The sequence below is a fragment of the Crocuta crocuta genome, unplaced genomic scaffold (assembly GCF_008692635.1).
Source record: "Crocuta crocuta isolate KB4526 unplaced genomic scaffold, BGI_CrCroc_1.0 scaffold101, whole genome shotgun sequence".
Lineage (NCBI taxonomy): Eukaryota > Metazoa > Chordata > Mammalia > Carnivora > Hyaenidae > Crocuta > Crocuta crocuta.
The window spans coordinates 4070078-4090471 of NW_027527956.1; positions in this window are offsets into that span (position 1 = coordinate 4070078).

The window sequence follows — 20394 nt, forward strand, 5'->3', positions numbered from 1 at the left end:
CCCTCCCCATCCCCCTCTCTCTGGCTCCTCCCCCCCTGCACCCTCTAACCAGCTTCCCTTTCACCCTCTCCCTCCCCCTCTCCTCCTCCCCTTCCTTCCTCCCTCCCTCCCCCTTCTTCCCACTCTGCCCTCAACCATTTGAACACACAGCATGAAGAGACCATCTGCAACCAGAGCAAGAGCTTCCCCCAGCACCCAACCCAGCCGGCCAAACCCTGACTCCCAGCCTCCAGGACTGTTAGAGAACGAATGGATGTTGTTCAAGCCATCCAGCTCAGTCCTGGCACTTTGTTGTGGCAGCCCTGACTGACTAAGGTGGCTTCCTGAGAGTTCCATGTGCATTCCTCTTACCTGAATTGCACAACTTAGGGCCCCAACTGCTCTCTCCTTTCTCTTCTGACTCCATGTCCTGCTTCTCTCCTTTCCTCTCTTCTTCCTGGTGTGCTTCTGTCTTTCATTCCTTCCCCTTCTTCCTCACTCCCAGTTCCCTGGGGGCAGCCGAGAGGGGCCCAGGGACCCACGTTTACCAGGTATTCCCGTGTGTGTGTGTGTGTGTGTGTGTGTGTGTGTGTGTGTGGGAGTGGGTGTGGGTGTGGGTGCATGCACGTGTAACAATGCACTTAAATGGAAGTACTAAAACATGAGCTCAAAGCACCGTGGACAGAGAGGACCTTCTCCGAACTGTGCTCTGTGATCTCACAGGGAGAACAGCTTGCAGCCCAGGCCAGGACTGCTTTTCCTGTGGCCTCCGAGTGCCTCTCACTCACAACCCTGGCCACCTGCTCACCCCAGAGCCTCACTGAGCACCTGGTGCAGAAGGCAACCTGTCCCTACCCAAAAAGGCGAAGTAACCGTGTGCAGTGTGCAGTGTGCAGTGGGAATAAACAATGATGATGCTGTTTTCCTTTAATTTCCTCATACATTTTAATTCTTAAAAAAATTTTAATGTTTATTTTTAAGAAAGAGACAGAGACAGATCATCAGCAGGGGAGGGGCAGGGAGAGACCCAGACCCGGAGTCCAAAGCAGGCTCCAGGCTATGAGCTGTCAGCACAGAGCCCGAGGTGGGGCTCGAACCCACTAACCATGAAATCATCACCTGAGCCAGTCAGAGCCTTAACCAACTGAGCCACCCAGGCACCTGGTGTTTTAAATACATTTTTATTTTTTAAGATGTTATTTTTAAGCAAGCTCTACATTCAACATAGAGCTCGAATTCCCAACCCCGAGTTTGAGGCGCTCTGTTTAGGGACTGAGGAGGCCGGGCGCCCCATTTTCTCATAAATTTTTATTAATGCACAACTCCTAAGACTTCCCTCAGCTCTATTTTCTTGTAACATCATCTCTTTTTCCTTTATTCTCCCTTTTTTTATTTTTTTCACTTTCTCCAGCTTCCTGTTTGCTGCTTTCTTTACTATCTGTTTTTGCTTTGAAAGAACTCCAGCTCTATATTCTTTTCTGCTTCAAAAATTGTCTAATGTATTAACTCTGTTTTCTAAATCATTCAATTATGCATAATAATTTGCGATAATACACTTTCTTGGTGTTGAAAGAGGGCACAATATGATGATTTTTAAAAAATATATTTAACCCCTCAGTTAATTTTCTTCAACTTCTTCTTTTCCCAATCCCCTTCCTTTTATGCTGGATAATTTTTCATGATTAGTTCCTATACAAAAATCTACCCACAGTACAAGCCTGTAGAACAATATATTTTTGATCCTTATGTGATCACAATGTCAACCATGGCTTTTTTTTTTTTTTAAGTATAATTAACATGCAGTATTATAATAGCCAAGATGTGGAAGTCGCCCAAGGGTCCAATGATTAATGAATGGGTAAAGAAGTGATGGTATGTGTATATATATATATACACATACATAAAATTCTGTTCTCTTGTCACTCAATATACAATATACATGGTATATATACACCATGGCATACTACTCAGGCATAGAAAAGAATGAAATCTTGCCATTTGCAACAACATGAATGGACTTAGAGGGAATGATGCTAAGTGAAATAAATCAGACAGAGAGAGAGAAATACCATGATTTCACTGATATGGAACTTAAAAAATAAAACAGATGAATAAACAAATTAAAAAAAGACACAAGACATGGCCTTGTTTTCAATTTTCTAGGGAATAGTGAGACTGTGTTTAAGGCTCCCTGCAGGGCTTTCTGTCTTTCTTTCTCATTTACTGCATTGTTTTTTTTTGTAACCTCAGAGATATGATACTTGTCAATAATTGCCAAACTCCAGACCTCTCAGAAATAATATTTCATGAGAAACATAATTTCATATGAAACACTTAATGAGAATAAACACAAATGAAAAAGCAAGGCTAGCAGTTTAGAAGTTGCAATGATACATTCCTTCCTGGAGAACGATTATGATCCTAGGGCCTATTAATGATTTGTGTTAGAAATAGCAATAGTTAGCCTGTGGCATGTGCGTGCAATGCTAACAACCCTGCATAAACTCTTGTCCATGGGGCGCCTGGGTGGCTCAGTCGGTTGACCATCAATATCTGGATTTGGAGCTCAGGTCAGGATCCCAGGGTCATGGGATGGGCTCTGTGCTGAGCATGGAGTCTGCTTGGGATTCTTTCTCTCTTTCCTTCTTCCCCTCTCTGCTGTTCTCTCTTTCTCAACTAAAAAAAAATTCTGGGGTGCCTGGGTGGCTCAGTCAGTGGAGCTTCTGACTCTTGGTTTCAGCTCAGGTCACGATCTCAGGGTTTGTGAGTTTGAGCCCTGCATTGGGCTCTGCACTGACAATGTGAAACCTGCTTGGGAGTCTTTCTTTCCCCCACCTCTCTCTCTCTGCTTCTCCTGGCTTGCTCTCCCTCTCTTTCTCACTCTCAAACAATAAACAAATAAACATAAAAATTTTTCTTAAAAAAACCCCCAAAAACATCCTGTCCACTCTTTTACTTGCTGTCAGAAGAAATAAATACAATAGAGATCAATAAGTTAATCACAAATCTACATTAAACAAGAAAACATTTTATTCAACAGCGAATAGTCTGTAGGAAGAAGGACAATCAGATGAGTGCATGAACCTTCTCAGTAGGGAGGCACTGAAAATAACCACTACCTCAACACAATAAATTACTGGTACTCATTTTTCACAAAACATCATTGGGAAAAGTGTTCCTTTGTCCACTTCTAAATATGCAGGCACTGATACAGCGATAAATCAATTCCAGTTTCTACCAGGGAAGTTAGTCCCAAGAAGTGATTTTTTCTCTCCTTTCTTTTTAGCTGTTTCTTCCCAGCTGTCACTTCTCAGTCTAAAAACATACCCAACCTTCCTAAAACAAAAAGTCCTCCCTTACCCCACACTTCCTTTTATCTCTTGCTCACTCATTCATCCAGTCATTCAAGAAGTATCCACTGAGCACCTACTCTGCTCTAGTCACTGCTTCAGCACCGAAGAGTGTCTGCCACCCTGTGAGATGGACACAAGTCCTTGACAGCATGGAGCTCACTTTCTGTTCTCTTGTCACTCAAAAAGCAATCTTTGCACCTGCCCTTTCCATTTGAAATTATCTCATTGATATCTCGCTTATGACATTTATTTTTTGTAATAACTTTACTGAATTATAGTTTGCATACTACGCCTCACCCAGTTAAAGTATACAACTCAATGGTTTAATATACTGACAGAGTTGCGCAATCATCTGCACCATTGATTTTAGAGCACACACCACTGGATCTTGCAGAGAACACAGTAGAGTAGGGACCCAGCCTGGACATGGGGAAACAAGTTATGAGGCCTGACCACAGGAACAGTGATGGCATGCACAAGGGAGTGTCAATGGGACTGCAGAGAAGTGTCCAGTATTTGAGAGCATTAGGAGGTAGAGTTAATAGTTTATTATCAAAGCCAATGAGCTTTCCTGGAGTGTTAACATTATTAATCTCCTCTTCCTTCTTAATAGCCTCTTCTTCCTGTGCTTTGGGGTTGTTCCATTCCAGTGGTTCTCTCCTTTCTCCCAGAACACTTTTCTCCATGGACTCTTCATCAGGTAGACTTTGTCTTCAACCCATTGATTTCCTCACTTTATATCAACTTCCAGACAATCTGACACCTAATCACCCCATGTGCTAATGACTATTAACTTTATATCTCCATATATATTGCAAGAGAAGCATAGTTTCTTGGGTAGAAACAAGAAAGGCTTGAGGTCTGGGGACCTCTTTGTGTCTCCACGGCTCTCATCTCATGACTTAGCTGCCATCCCTTTCCAACCAGTGCACAAGAGAGCTGATGGGGTTGAGGACATTTTTGCCTTGCAACCCTTTGACACTCAAAAACAGTCCTCAAATTTAACCCTCAGCCATTTTGAACCTGTGACTACAGGAAACAAGACATTCTACTAGTCAGCAAAGAGGCTTTCTGATTCATCACCAGGCATTGAGGCAGGAGCTCAAGGTTGTCAATTTGTCTTCATTGGTTCATTGCCCATTGAAACATGTAGAGTTTCATGAACAATCTGGAAAAGACTGCTATTTTAAAATCATTGTGTTCACTATTGTTTAAAATACATCCACACATTTTTTTCACATTCTCTTTAAAAGGTAGGATCTAATTTCCTTATTGTTGTGTGTAGGTGATGAAATACCACAGTATATTGATCTCTGAAATGTCTCATCCTTCCTTCCAACCCATGTGAACATCTACAGAAACTTGACTGATCTGGATATTATGCTGTGAACTCATCAAATATGTGAGCAACACAATCCAACATTCTGGAATCTCATTCTGGAACTCAGTTTCCTAGGTCCTCTCTTGGTATCTAATTCTGCATCATTATTGGAGAATGAAAGAAAGAAAGGAAGAAAGAAAGAAAGAAAGAGAAAGAAAGAAAGAGAGAAAGAAAGAAAGAAAAAGAAGAAGAAAAGATAAGAAAAGAAACAGATGTCTAACTCAGGGGGAGGCAATTAACCAAGCAAGAGATTATTTACAGAGTTGTAAAAGGAGTAAGGGAATGGAGGAGGAATAGTGAAGCTTTTAGGGACTAGCAACAATAGGAAAACATTATTTCTGAAGAACCCAAAGAAAATTATAGCCATGATCCTAAAGGATCTGTGGCCACGAGGAGGGATGAAGTGGGAAGAATGCTCTTACATCTTTCTCTTTCCACCTTCTTGAATTCTTCTCCTACTTCTCGTTGGCCAAACTCAACTAGAAGCCAAACATAAAGGATCTTGATGGTGTAAACAAGAAGACACCATCTCAGGCTCTAGAGCAGGTAAGAAGACTGAACAATGGATCTGGAGGAAGAAATGTAAAATAACCAGCACATGATTGAAGCTACTAACTAAACTTCTGTAGGCAGTGAATGCTAACAAACCATGGTATAACAGAGAATGTCATTTTCTTATTTGATATAAGACAATGACTAAATATGCTCATTTCTCAATGGTGACAAAAACTGAAAACAAAACAAAACAAAACAAAAAAGGCCATTTGACTTCCCTCATAAAGCTTTTCAGATGGAACTTACAGCTCTAAATTTCAGATGGGGCCAAAGGATAACAGAAAGTAGTGCATTTATTGTTGTTGTTCAATTTGTGCTCTTAATTCCCCACTGAGTGCAGAGTAAAAATGGCAAGTGTTAAAAAAAGAAAGTTAATATCCAGAAAAAGATATTCCTCAGAATTGTGTTATTATTTATGAGTTCTTCCTAACAGTTAGAAGCATTCCCTAAGCCATCCAGATATGCAAAGTTAAAACTGTTGAAATTGGTCATTTCTCAATTTTATTGGAAGTAGAGGAATTACACTTCATTTCTCATGAGACATTTTTGTTATCTTCTGTGGTATCCTGAAGATTTGCAGCCTCTATAAAAGACTGGGAAGTGTCTAAATTATGTCTTCTGCAGAATCAACGACAGGTGTGCCGGACATGGGAGCCCCTTCGTGTCCTTTCCTCCAGCCACCCAGAGCCCTACTGCATACATCTACCATTATGAAATCATCCCAAGAGGGACATGAGGCTCTGAAACATCAAAAAGCCCTTTTGATCTGGAAAATGCTTTTGTAGTATGACACATAACATGTTTAACCGCCTGAAGGAAGGGAAGGAAAGCAATGACTAAGGAGAAGGACTTAAAATGCTCATATTCTAGTTAAAGGAGTGGTAGATTGCAATTTCTTCTTTTACTGTGCTAAAACCAGATGGCAAGCTGAAGTGTTCGGAATATCTAAAATCTACAGAAAACCGAGGAATCATCGTATACATTTTGGCTGGGAACAGAAGTGTTTAACAGGAGGGCTGGCCCCCGGCAAAATCAAGATGGAAAATTTTGGTTTTAATTTCTTTACTGTTTTTATAATCCCGCCCTTTTCGGCACTGACCCTCCAGAAATCCATACCTTCTTTACTCATACAGACATGTGGATCTCTCTGCTGCCCTTAGATCTTCACAAGATTCTTAACCTAAGCCCATTCGAATTCAAACCTTGAAATCTGTTTTGTGTGGGATATTGTATTTGCCGCAGCCCCTGACATAAGAAGAAAGGCAGACAATAAACAATGAAAAAACAATGGGAAAGTGAAAGTTATGTACACAGAATATTAAGCATCAGAAGAGGAGGAAACAGGAAACACAAAATAAGTGGTGCATGAATAGGGTCTGAAAATAAAAAAAATAGCCATATCTGCACTCTTTTTTTTTTTTTTTTTGAGTAACCAGATACTACTGAATTCATTTAATATACATGAACATTTGTTCTTCACAGCGCTCCTGCGTGGTTGGTATCAATGCATTTATATTATAGATGAGGAAATGGAGGTTCAAAGAATTCTCATTAAACATCCTGCTCAAGGTGGAAAAACTCCAATTGAGAGTTGAGGGGCCATGCTGAGGGGGGATGGGTTTTAAAGAAACACACAGAAGGAAGGGAGGGTGATGGCAAAGAAGGTCGTGAAAAGAGAACTCTGCATGCTCCCTAGACTGCACACTGAATTATGAAAAAAGAGAAATAAATCTGGACTCGGAGCACCGCTGAATTTTCAGCAGGTCTAAATTGGAACTGAGTACCATGACTTGCTGGTCCGTGTGAGCCTGTCAGGAATGGAGACAGCAGATGTGCTCTCCCTCGGCAGTCCTGGAACCTTCCCTCGGGGAGCCTCCTCGCGTTCTCACTTGAGGAAAGACATTTATTGGGCTCTCCATATATTTCAGGCACCAGACTAGGTACCGAACAGAAAAGCGACACTGCGATGAAGGACGGACTAAGAAGCTGCAGTAGTTTGTGCAGAATTTGATGCGTTTGTTAGTCCCCCATCTCCTCCCCTCTCTGAGGCAGACCTTCAGGTTTCAACTGGCCATAAGAGTGTCCTTAACGACAAGAATCAAAGATGAGGTGGGGGCCGCAGTGGCACTCTGTGACGGGTATTTAAGGCAGCGGCAGCCAGCTGGTGACCTTAGCTCACGTAGGTGGTGCCCTTCCCTGGCTACTGCTCAGTATATTGGTTTCTGGGGACTGTTGTAATGAAGTGCCACCAAGCAGATGACTGAAAAACAATAGAAATCTATTGTCTCACAGTTCTGGAGGTTGGAAGTCCAAATGGCGGTGTGGCAGGGCCGCATTCTCTCTCCAAACGCTCTGGGGGAGCCTCCTTCCTTACCTCTTCCGGAAGAGGCATTCCAGGCATTCCTTGACCTGTGGATGGACTTCGCCAATATCTGCCTCTGTGGTCACATGGTCTTCTTTCTTATGAGAACTCCAGTCGTATCTAAGGAACGGCTCACTCCAACCCTAATCCAATATAAGGGGCCACACTCTTTCAAAATGACCTCATCTTAGCTAATTATACCTACAGCATCTCTATTCCTATTCCTAAATAAGGTCCCATTCTGAGCCCTGAGGTGTAGAATTTCAACATATCAGCATTCACTAGTTCCTTGAGAACGGACTAAATGTGATGAACCATTATCATCAGTGTCCTTGAGAAGAGAAAGTGTTCTTTTTTTTTTTACATTAATACTTTTCTAGCTGAAGATCAAATATCTCTATTTCATATTTGGGATAATAATTACAAAAATTAATATTGTTTTAAGACACAGAACGATTACTATAATAATTAGGTGATTTGGAGCATTTTCTTCAGCCACTTTAAATGAGTTGTACATTTTCTTCTTGAATTGCAAAATCTATTATAAAACGTAAATAAAATCTGTATTACACCACCAAAGATGAGAAGTTAAATAACAAGGGAAGGATGCAGAAAAAAATTCTATGTACTAAGTATCTCAGTAGACTTAATACAACTATGGTGATTTGCACGTTTGTCTCTACTCTTTTCGTATATGTGTGTGTGTAAATGTACTTTACTCCCTTTCGTATGAAGTTACAGTCAGGAAGCAAACACAAAGTGAACAGAAAGAAGTGTATGTTTTGGATGAAAATTGGCTTTCAATTTCCTTATGGAGTATTAGTTCTCTTTATTCTATGCCCTTTGGCCAAATGCAATGCATAGATTATATAGGTTGTTAATATCAATAATCATATGTCAGGGGTACAATGGGCAATATGTTGATGCCGAATATAGGGCTCTTTACTAACATGTTAAATCAAACATAAAAGTTTAATGGGATTAACAGATAAAAGGTAACATTTTCAATCTCAGAAGCTGTGTATCTGTCAGAATTCCAATTAAAACTAATTCAGCAGTCTAATAAAGGGGAAAAGTTATAAAATTACAGCTGGGAGTATACATGAGAATTTCTCAAAATAAATGACGGTGCTAGCACACCTTTGGTGGCATTGAGAAAAGAATAACGAGTGAGAGGAATTTCTGTGTGCTACATGAAGGGCTTCTTGAACTGACAGCGTGGCTGCCCTGCACAATTTGGACAAACTACTCAAACTGCTCTAGTCTCACACCTTTCATTAATTAAAATAGAAAAACATTAAAAGTTCTAAGAGTCCAGATCGTGTTTAAAATGTTATGACCCCGATCGAAACTCTGAAACCAATACAATAAATGTAATAACGTAAGTGATCTAAAAGTGCGGTAAAAGCAAATAAAGGTTAAAATGTTACCTCCGGGGTCAATCCTCTAAAAAACGGACAGCAGCGGAAAGACATGGAGATTGAATTGTTTGAGAAATTGCTGGTAGAAGCATTGCTGCTAATATATTAATTTCAACAGAGGACCGATTTTGCTTATAGGAGCTATTGCTTCATTCCTGAATGGACAGTGATGTGACTATCGAATTAAATCAGTGTCAGTTATAACGATATTTTCGAATTTACCAACTTTTTTCAACCTGGCGTTCTGTCTACTTACCCTCTGAACCCATTGAAACAAAATTGAAAGTCATCTACTTTATGTCCATATTTATAAAACTCTTTTAGCTTGGTAACATCTTTGTTAACCTGGCGGGGCTGAAGAATGGGATATGCAATTAACAAACAGATTCTTTTCACCTGAATACAACATCGCCACCTGTATCACGTGGTCAGTCTCACCAGTAGGTCTCTCAGTTACTTCCTGGTAAGATATTTCACAGCTTCGCCACAGAAAATTCCTGATAGAGAGGCTAATTATTAACAAAACATTAGAACTTGAAGAGACTTATCAAGTGACGAGGGAAACTCTTCTTTAAAATAAACATACAGGAAAAGCCTCTGCATCGCTTTATAACCTAATTCATATTTTGCTTTGGACAGTCAGTGTTGCAAAAAGAATATTGATTTCTCGGTGTCATTTTTTTTCTAGTTCCTCAACTGCAGGCTTCAAGTGTCGCATTAGGTGCTGACACTATAGTAGTAATCTGCTTGGTGGGATCTGAGGTTCATGGTAGAGTCATATCTAGAATCACACGTCATCCTGTATCTGACTTAAGTGAAAATAAACCTTGCTGGGCTTCATGCATTCTGGATTCGTGTGAATAACTAATATTTCTTTTCAATGAACCCCTTCTTATTTATCAGGTAGCAGGCTCGGCTGAAAAGGTGCCAGGTCTCTGGCTGACACATCAATCTCTTTATTCACACATGGAGAGGAAATAAAGTAGACTGCTTTCAACAGTCAATGTCAGAATTTGATCTGTTCTGTCTTCCAGCTGAACACTCAATATCAGATAAGTCATACAGCTGAATGTTTATATTAGGAGAGGTTATCTGAACAAATAAATAAATGCTAGAACTAGTAAAAATGTACATATTGTACCTGGAAGGGGAAAACGCAGGGTCCATTTCTATTTCAAACAAAGAATATTTTGATTCCTTTGGGTGGTTTGGGATTGGAAGCTTCCTGAAGATAACAGCCTTCTAAATTCCAGTGCTCGTGGTGGATTAAAAATGACAACAAAGTCTCTTCATCTGCTCCTGTGAAGAAGTGAGGTCTGTCTCTTCCTTTATCCTTTGGAGTGGGCCGGCCCCGTGACACGCTTGGACAAAGAGGTTGTGGCACAGGTGACGTTGTGTGATTTCAGGCGTTGGCCTCAGCTTATGTTCTCACTGTCTTGTAACCCTGTCCGTCCCTCTGTAGCAAGTCTGGGCTGGTATCAGTAAGGATGAGACACCAGGTGGAAAGAAAGACCTTTCAGGGGAGAGGTCCAGCAGCCCCGGCCACCACATGTCAACAACGTTAGGCCCCAGTAACATCCTCCAAGACCCGCGTCACACTCTGCCTGACTGCAAATGGGTGCAGGCCTGCTCAAAGCCACGTGGAGCACGAGATGCACCCAGCTGACCCCAGACCACGTTGTCTGCTCAGAGTCACGGTCGACAAAATGATGGTCATTTTGAGTCAGACCTTGGAGTAGTTTGTGCGGTTGATATAGGTAACTACTCTGATGTATTTCACAATATCAGTGCCAAAATGTTTGTAAAATGTTTCAAACATCCAGAAGACTGTTTGTGATCTTAAATGAAACTTGACCAAACCAATAATCACACGCACGCACACACACATCACCACCACCGTCACCGCCGCCAGCAGCAACAGCAATAACCTGGAATTTACCAGTGGTTCATCCTCATAATGTGTAAGCAATATCCCTTAGTTCCAATTCAGAACTTAGGAACTCAGGTATCAGAACTGTATAGCTACAAGTAATAAGCTTATAAATAACATTCAGGTTGCAGCAAAATTATCTTTAAAATGAATCAAAGACTTTCAAAGCAGATATGTAATGAAAAGTCTCAGGCTTTGAGGTTAATCTAGCTTACACCCCAGCCTTACCATTTGCTAGCTCTAAGAGCTTGCTTCTTCTAGGTTTGCTACTTAATATCTCTGCCCTCTGGTCTGCAAAATTGGAGATAAATGTACCTACTTCCAAGAGTTAAAACGAGATCTGATGACCCAGTCCATGGAATGTGCTGGCATTACATCACCCCCACCATGAATAGTAGTTGCCTTTCCTGGTCCCTCTCTTTATTGGGAGGGCTAAATTCCAGAAGCTCTCTCTATGTTGTGCATCATAAGTACACCCTTCAAAGATGAACTAAGAAGGTGAAAATATATAAAATTCATAAAATGGATATGCAACATAACATAAAAATATATGAAACATGCATCCATGAAAAAATAAAATATATAAACATGAAAATACATGGCATAATATAGACTGCAAGGTTTCGGCACTGCCGGATGAATAATAAGTGTTTTAACGATACAAGTGTTGTAGGTCAACACGAGGTCAGGGGCATTAGCAGTGACGGCTACAGTTTGCCCGGCGTTCCCAGAAGTGGTCAAGCCACTGTGGGAATTGGGCAAACTGATCTCATCTTTTTCCTTTGAACGCACGGTACAAAAGTCCCACAGAACAAGCAGAAAGTTCGAGACCAGCTGATAGATAGATCAGTGTTGCTAATCTGGGTTCTTGCAGTGCCTATGCTGCTAATTTGGGTTCTTACAGTTATTTCCCGTCATATCTCAACGATTCCTTAGGTATCTCCTTATGAAAAACACAGTAGCCCCTGAGTTGAAGATGAGCTCTTCAGAGTAAACAACAGACGCTCAGGAAGCAGGTGCTGCTCAAGTCGGATTAAAGCAAAGCCACCTCCTTGATGGCACACTCTGTAGACCCAGACAGGGATCAGCCAGTATGTCAGGCATCTTGCACTCATTTTAAAATCTAGACATGTCTTTTTCATAGAAGGCAAATGCGAAGGTCTAGCTTTGTTAGGTTGTTTTATATGGGACCAGAATTCTAGAGCATATTATTTTTACAGAGGAGCCAAAATTGTGGAGATTTTCCGGTTTTACTTTGTAATCAGTTTCTCAGCACTGGTAATAAACACCATTTATAATTTGCAAATAACTGCAGTCCAAAGTTTATTGAACACACATTATTTATATAATAAAACTTTATTACGGAAATGATATATTTACAGATTTTAAAGTCTTTCTTATCTCACACTAAACTCTGCGAGTTATTCTTCACTTTCAAAGCATTTTCATATCCAGCCTAGACATATAGCCAGATAGTCATGCTAATTTATGCCTATTGTGGAAAGGCAAAAAAACTAATTAGCATTAAAATTGCCACGAATGGAGATGGGAATATATTTTATAATAGGAATTTAGATGTATCACAAGTTGATAAATGTGTTTCCTATTTAAACATCCCATTTGAGTACAGAAAGGCATGCATCTATATTGCACAGTTTTAAAACAGCTTACCTATCCAAAAGATTGGTTTGTAATTTATAAATTATCCTTTACAAAGGAAGTATATCTCTTTCCCTGCTGGATTATCAACATACACATGCTAATTACTGTAAAGATGGTCAGATGGTTATTTATTTCATCTTCACTATGAAGACCCTCTTTCTTACTAGTTTTTGTCATCTTTTTCACCAGAGAGAAAATTATGTATAACTAACTACACTATTCTTATGGGGATATCATATTTTAGGATCTGCTCGTTGTTTGAGAAACTAGATGATTGTGACTGGAGCAGCCAACAGTTGACGTAGAGTCGTGAGACTTTTCTCCATCTCTAATAAAACATCTGTCTTGTTCTTTTTCAAATCGTTTTTCCCTACTTAATGTAAAGTACTGACAACATTTGAGACACGCCTAAATAAAAAAAAAATAACAACAGTGTAGCATCACCCTCATTTAAGATGCTTGATAAGTATGTTGCAGATTCTTAATTTAAATGCATATCATTTTATTGCTCCAGGCTATCCAAAGAAATGACGGGACTTTCTTATCGATGAAAGGTAGAGCAAACAAACCTTCTAAACATTTCTTTGCCCTCCTTGGATGCGGTTTCAATCACTCCCTCTCCAGCTCTCTCAGATAATCCCATGAGGTCCTTATTTTCTTTCCATGCCTCCAACACCCATCTTCTTTGTGTCATCGCAGTGACATTGATTTGATGGGTACAGTTTTCCTTTCTCCAAAGCATGGTGCTCTCCACAGTGTGGAGGGTATTTGTACAATTCAGGGAGAGCCCAGAGTGGCCCATGGAGGGACAGGAAGGAAATCAGATTGCTGTACTGATATGTGTCATCTGAAAGAAGAGACGTACGCTGGGCTGCCACGTGGTGCGCAGGTGGGCACTGGCACATTCCCCTGGTCAAAGGCCTGGCTGGGCTCATGCACTCAGAGCCCAAGATGTCCCAAGGGAGAAACATAAGCACCCAGGATGGGGGCAGACCACTGGCTCCGTTGCCACATTTGCCTGTTTTCTTAAGGTTTAATTTTAGGTACAGTCACTCTAGAAGGTTGAAGAGGTTGTGTGACCTAATTTTAGCTAGAGGGATCCCCACAGAGCAATGTTTAGTTATAGAAGATTCTTGAGAAGAAACCACGGAAGAAAAGGCTAAAAATGAAAGGCAGAACGAAGCTGATGCTTCACAGAAAAGCACACAATTTTTACATCATATGACTGGTTATTAGAGATGCCATAGCACAAAAAAGGCAAAGCCTGATGCTATGCTTAATGAGAACCTTCATCAACTCCATGGCAAGATTAATTCAGTGACAGTCGACGAAACCTGATATAAAACCATCAAAAAATTATCACTGCTAGAAACACGGGTTTACCTGCAAGACGATTAGCAATGATAGAGCCCTACGTGTGTATCATGCCATGACGTATCATTACTTTATAATCGTGTGAGCCACACAGTCAGCACATAGAGCATGAAGACAAACCTCTACATTTTTTTCAGCAGTGTTAACAAAACTGTGTGACTCTTACTGTTAACTGTTTGCAAGTGCATTTTTTTGTTTTTTCAATGTATTTTTATAGCCCTGCATGCAAATCATTGATAAATATCAAAAGGGTGCTATCATAGGTCATCACAAAGAACATATAATAATGCTAAGAGAAGCTGTCACGTACTGGTGACTGTCACATTTTTGTGTGAATGAGACAAGTGCTGAAACTAAAGATTCCTGACATACTCTTAGAGAAGTCTAGTGCAAATTATCAGAAGATCCCATCAGGAGGAAATTTTTCCTTGAAAACCCTACTGATTGGGCCCTACACAGCATGTTTGTTGGTAAAGCACTACGTGGGTTTCTATTACCATTTTTCTTTCGAAAAGCATAAAAGTAGAATAGAGTACATTTCAAGTAAGGTGAAGAAAGGTGTCCTGACCGGGGTCTAACTAGGGTGACTGTAATGTGAGAAACAATCCAAATAAGATTCATCATGAATAGAAGCAGTTGACCTTTCCAGAGATTCCAACTGCTCTGTGGTCTATTTACAAATCATGGTTAAAGATATCCCATGGGTAGGTAAGGGGCCATTTTCAAATGGTAGAGAACCATCATATACATGAGCACATAAAAAATCCAAGGCCATGTTCGGCTTTGGCTGTTTACCATTGGAAGAAGTTTTGAAAGTGATTACTTTCTTTTTATGTGCATTAGAAAGTGCTGAAATTCCATGTATACCTTTTAATGACAATGGTTATTTTTTAAAAGTCCATTGAGAGACATTACTGAGATACCTAAGACTTCTAGCCCAGAGGTGGCCCCCCGCCTCTGCCAAAATGGAAATCGCTCTGAGTAGTGATGTGAAATTATAGACTTTCAAGTTGATGTTAGAAAGCAACTTACAGATGAAAAATGTATTTATGGCCCACAGTCTAACTAGAGAAACTAAATTTAGGATCAGTTGCACAGCCAACAAAACAACACAGAATTATAAAACCATGGCTGTTACAATAGGTTAATGTCTGTACCTCTCATGAAGGTTAATGTCAATGCCTCTCAGTTGCATTGTATAATTATTTCTCTGCATGTGGACCTCTAAAAGGTTGCATGAGGTTGGCAAGTGGCTGGGCCTCAGTTTGCCTATGTTTAAGTGAGAATAACAATGACGGCCAAGTCACAAAATGTTTGTGAAGATAAAATGAGGTTTTATTTATAAAAATATTCTCAAGTACACACATATCTAAAGCCCTACAGAGATAGTACATGCACATAAAATTTTACATATACATAAAAGGATCAATTATTTGTAATAGTTTTGAAATAATTTTGGATACTATGGGTTGATTATAGATCTATCCTCAAACTCATTTGACTTGAAGTCAAGAAGCTTGAGTATTATTCCCCAACATGCCCTGTGCTAATTATGGAAACACTGCATAATTAATATTCTTGTAGTTTTCATGTGTAGCTCTCTGTCTCCTAATTTACAGACACATAAATAAGTTGTAAGCCTTATAAATTCTTCATTTCTTGAGTTTCTCTAACACCTCACTATCTTTAAAGTTATTCTTTGGATACTACCATGTTGCCATATGAGTATTGCATTAAGAAGTTTGCCCTGAAAACCTGCATAGGTTGAAAATAATGACAACACATGGTCTTGCCAAAAACATTAGTGTTAACAGGTGATAACTATTTGCTTAGAAGACAAAGGTCTTCAATTTCTCAGTGCCCAGAACAATGAAGCTTTATCGTGTCGTCGCAGAAATCGCAAATTTTTGACTGAGCAAATTTCACATCTGCCAATATGCTGCCATAAATTTTATATCAAAATCACATCTGTGTCTAAATCACCACAAGTCTGTGTGCAGGCTTCCGGACTCACCTGTTCCCCGGCAGGAATTGCACACACGATGTTCCCAAGGTTACTATGATGTTTGCAGGTAAAGGCGAGCGCTGATTTTTCTGCAATAACTGTAGCACACAAAAGGCACCCCACCCGGCCCATAGGGGGAGGAGAATTGTGTAGTCTTTATCAACTTTATTGCCAAAGGGCTTTGTCACTATTTACTGAACAAGAAAAGAGAATCTCTGGTACCAAGTCATTGGTCAAAAGGAGGCGGCTACCAAGGAGTATTAAGAGTTTAAACCACCTACTTGTCACATTGATTTCTCTTCTTTGAGAAGAAAGAGACTGTGTTTAAATTCGTGCAGTTTCAGACAGTTCGGTTTATTTGGCGTAGAGCTAAATGATGCCTGCATGTCAGATCTGTGTGTCTTGTTTTTAGTAATGGAATTTGTCTGCCAAAATAGTTGTCTCTTGCTTAGCATATTTTATTTATGGTTAAGAAAAGTCTCTTGATGAGTCGTAGGGGTATCTGATTCACAAATTGCATTAACATTAGTTCAAGAAGAGAACTGCTATTTCAGAGGCCAATATTCTGTGCTGATGTTAAAATTAGTTTGTATCATTCTGGGTCACAAAAATGTGGTGAAACATCCTTACGTCATAAATAATGCACATTACTGTCGGCTCACTACACACAGCCAGTGGAGCTAAAAGTCAGGGTGTTGGTGCCAAAAGGGGCCCCACAGGAAATAGGGGGAAAGAAATCTGTAATTAAGGAAGCATTAGGGTTAGTAACTCCTCGGTGGACCAATAACTGGAGAATGAAGGAAATCACACACACACACACACACACACACACACACACACACTTGAGTGGGACCTAATGATCCATCACGTCAGCAGCCCAAGTGCCTCGCCAGTGGACCGCCCTCATCTCTTCCTCTTTGATCCCCCAGAGACTGTTTGCACGCAAGACTGAAGTGCATCGATTGCCAGGTGCTTATCAATGCCTTCCATTAATTAACTAAAAATCAGCGTAAAACCCAATTGCTACGCTAAAGGAAGCCATTGCCGTGGGCCCGGTGGCAGTTACCTTTTCTCTTCTTCACCCCAATTGCTCTGCGTCTGTTTCCCCCTAAACCAGGGGCACCACCGCTCTGTGTGCCTTACATTCCGCTGGATGAGTGGCCCGGCTCTTCCTCCGTCAGGACAGCTGAACCGCGTCGCCAGTCGCGCCCCCCGCTCGCTACGTCCCCACTGTCAAGGCCAGATGTTGCCCCGGCTTCGCAGGTGGGGGGCTCTGGAACGCCCTTCCCTATACATGTCCCCGACGATGCTCCTGGTCCCTGCGCCTTGGTGTCCGCGCTACGCACACCTACTCACGTCGGCGCGGAACCACGCTGCACACCAGCACAGAGGCCCCTCGGCGTCGTGTTTGTAGCAGGTGAGCAACATGAAGCTCCCTGTTTCCAGCGTTCGCATCTCTCTGGTGCAGTGCTGAGACCTCACCCGACCCCCGGCGTTTCAGTCCTTCGTTTCACCCGCAGATCCGGCGCCAGCCGCGCTGCTCCGACCCGCAGGCCCCGGAGAACGAAAGCACGTTCGTGGTTCTGCGGCCGTTTTCCTCCGTACTCGGCTGTGCTCTCCTCTCCAGCCCCGCTTTCCTCCCTCCTTCTTACCGCCTCGGTGAGGCACCTGCTCCGCGCAGCACAGCTCTCGGTGCTGTCCCTGCCGGGGATGTGGGTCAGACGACTGTCCCCAGGTAGGGCCGTCGGGGGTGGGAGGGGGCTCAGTCGGTTGAGCTTCTGACTCTTGATTTCGGCTCAGGTCACGACCCCAGGTTGCTGAGCTGGGGCCCCACATGGGGCCCTGCGCTGGCAGTGGAGCCCGCTTGGGCTTCTCTCCCTCACTCCCTCTCTCTGCCACTTCCCGCTCTCTCGCTCTCTCTATAAATAAATAAATAAACTTAAAAATAAAAAATAATAAAAAGGAAAGTCCCTGGGTATCACCCCAATATTTCCACGATTCATGCCGTCACAAGAGTGCTTTCAAAGTCTGTCTTTTTCTCTGTGAGATGTAACCACAAGGAGAAGAAAATTCCTCCAACTCTTCCTGAATAATCCTGCCCAGTGAGTTCTCTTTGGTGTTTTGTTGCCTTATCTTCCGGGGTTCAAGCATATGGGAGAAGTGTGTGCTGTGTTCAGATAGTAGTAACCCGCTTATTTATTGCAGGACCGTGGCATGCATTTACCCAGAGTCTCAGAAGCAGTTGCAAAGACATGATAGGACATCAGGTTTCCTGATGCCCAGCCCCGCCACCTCACACTTTTCCAGGATGGGCTCTGTTTATGTTCACAAAAGACACAGGGTTACTTTGTGAATAATATGTAAAAGTTGTGGTTCTTTCCCTGAAATGACCTTGTTGGGGACTTCATTCAACTCATCTACACTGTCTCAAGAGTCCGTTCTGTAAACAGTGTATCACCATATAGGTGGATTTTGCACTGGGTTTCGTTGGGCTCCCACAGCACAGACGGTCAGGGTGAGATGCCCAAGGTGCAGAGGGAAGCCCGTGGGTTTGTAGGGAAAGAACGCCAGGTGGTTGGCAGCTCAGACTAACCACGGACAGCAGCACCAGCAAAAGTCAAGGTGAAGTTCACTCATGCTGTTCTTGCCACAACTATTCTTTTTAAAAATTGTATTGCATTGTGGAGAGACCACAACATGAGATCTGCCCTCTTACTAAGTGTTTGAGTGTGCAACACAGTATTGCTGACTGTGGACACTGCATTGCCCTGCACATCTCCAGAACTATCTCATCTCGTGTGACAGAAACTTTATACCAGTTGATTAGTATCTCTTTACCAAAGGCAGAGGACAGTATTTTTCAGCCAGTGTCCTTGTTTTAGAGCTGAAGAAAATGAGACTCAAAAAGAAGTAATTTGCCAAAAGCTTTTAGTGGCAGGCATGTTACTAATGCACAAGTACAAATCCCCACCCTTATTCAATACCCTCCCCAAGGCGCAGACTGAGGTCATCTGGGCCCACATGTGACAGAAGTACTTCCTTGTAAGTGGGGGAAGTTATGTTTTATTCCAAATAACTTACTGATCTCTGGTGGGTGTGCTTTCCAAGTTCTTAAAAACTTATTATTATTTAGGGGGGAAAAAGTGTGATGTTTTAACGCTAACAACAAACCCACTGTAATTCACATGGTAGTTTTTAAAATCTTTGTTTTGGGGGCGCCTGGGTGGCTTAGTCGGTTAAGCATCCGACTTTTGCTTAGGTCATGGTCTCGCTGTTCGTGGGTTCGAGNAAATAAAATCTTTGTTTTGGCATAGGGGAAAGAAACACAATTTCCTCCCTTTGCATACATTCTGTGCATATATATAAATAAGATACATATATGTTCCAAAAGTGTTTGGTATTTTCTTTAGATAGATGCATGGAAAAAATCCGTATAACTTCTGGTAATCAAGTAACATAAAAAAGAAACATTTTGACTTTCTCTTTATTTAGCCTTATATAACTTCCAGTTTGAGAGCCGATAGCTGTTTTTAAAAATCTCATTTTAAACCAGAGAAAACATTTCCTTTTTTTTTTTTTTTCAGCGTAATGTATCAATCTGTTTCCACCACAAGGTGTTGCAAAATAGCTGACTATATTAGCAAACATATAAACCCGGTAACATCACCCCATTTCCTGTAGAAATGCAGCAACCAGATTGATCACTCTTATTTCTACTGCACTCTGCTAACTCTGATGCTTAGCACTCAAGCCAGGGGCACCAGGAAAAAGCAGATTTATGGCCAGGTTTTCTTCTTTCCACAAGAGTCGTCCTTTTAAATAATCCACAAGATGTAACCTGCGGAAGCAGATGGTCTTCCTCTTCTACTGAATTCTGTGGATCTTCTGAGCAAGGGGCAGGGAACAGCACTGAATACGCCTACATCTTCAGATTTAAGATGAAAAAAGGTGTCATCAGAAGTACGGTGTGCAAGACAGATGTGACATGAGTTTTGAGAACTAAACACCCAATGAGCACTCATGCGTGGAGGAATTATGTAAATACGACAACTTCAAATATCCTCAGCTTCATTTAAACTGTCATTGAAACGGCTGGTTTTAAAATATCCCCATGGATGAGACGTGCAGAATCCCCTCTACTCGGCACAACCTGAATTTGCAACAGCTCCTCACAGACAAGACTCTAGAAAGTTAATAGCGTTTATATTGGTAAGTCAGCTCTCACTGTGGGGTCAGCAAAGGACTTCGGGTATTTTGAATACATTGGTTTAACGGGGAAGCAAGGGTATGTCTGCATTTTCTTGAGGATTGTGTCGTCGGTTTAGCATGTCAAATCTACATTCAATTATGTCCACCAATGGAAATAGAGTTA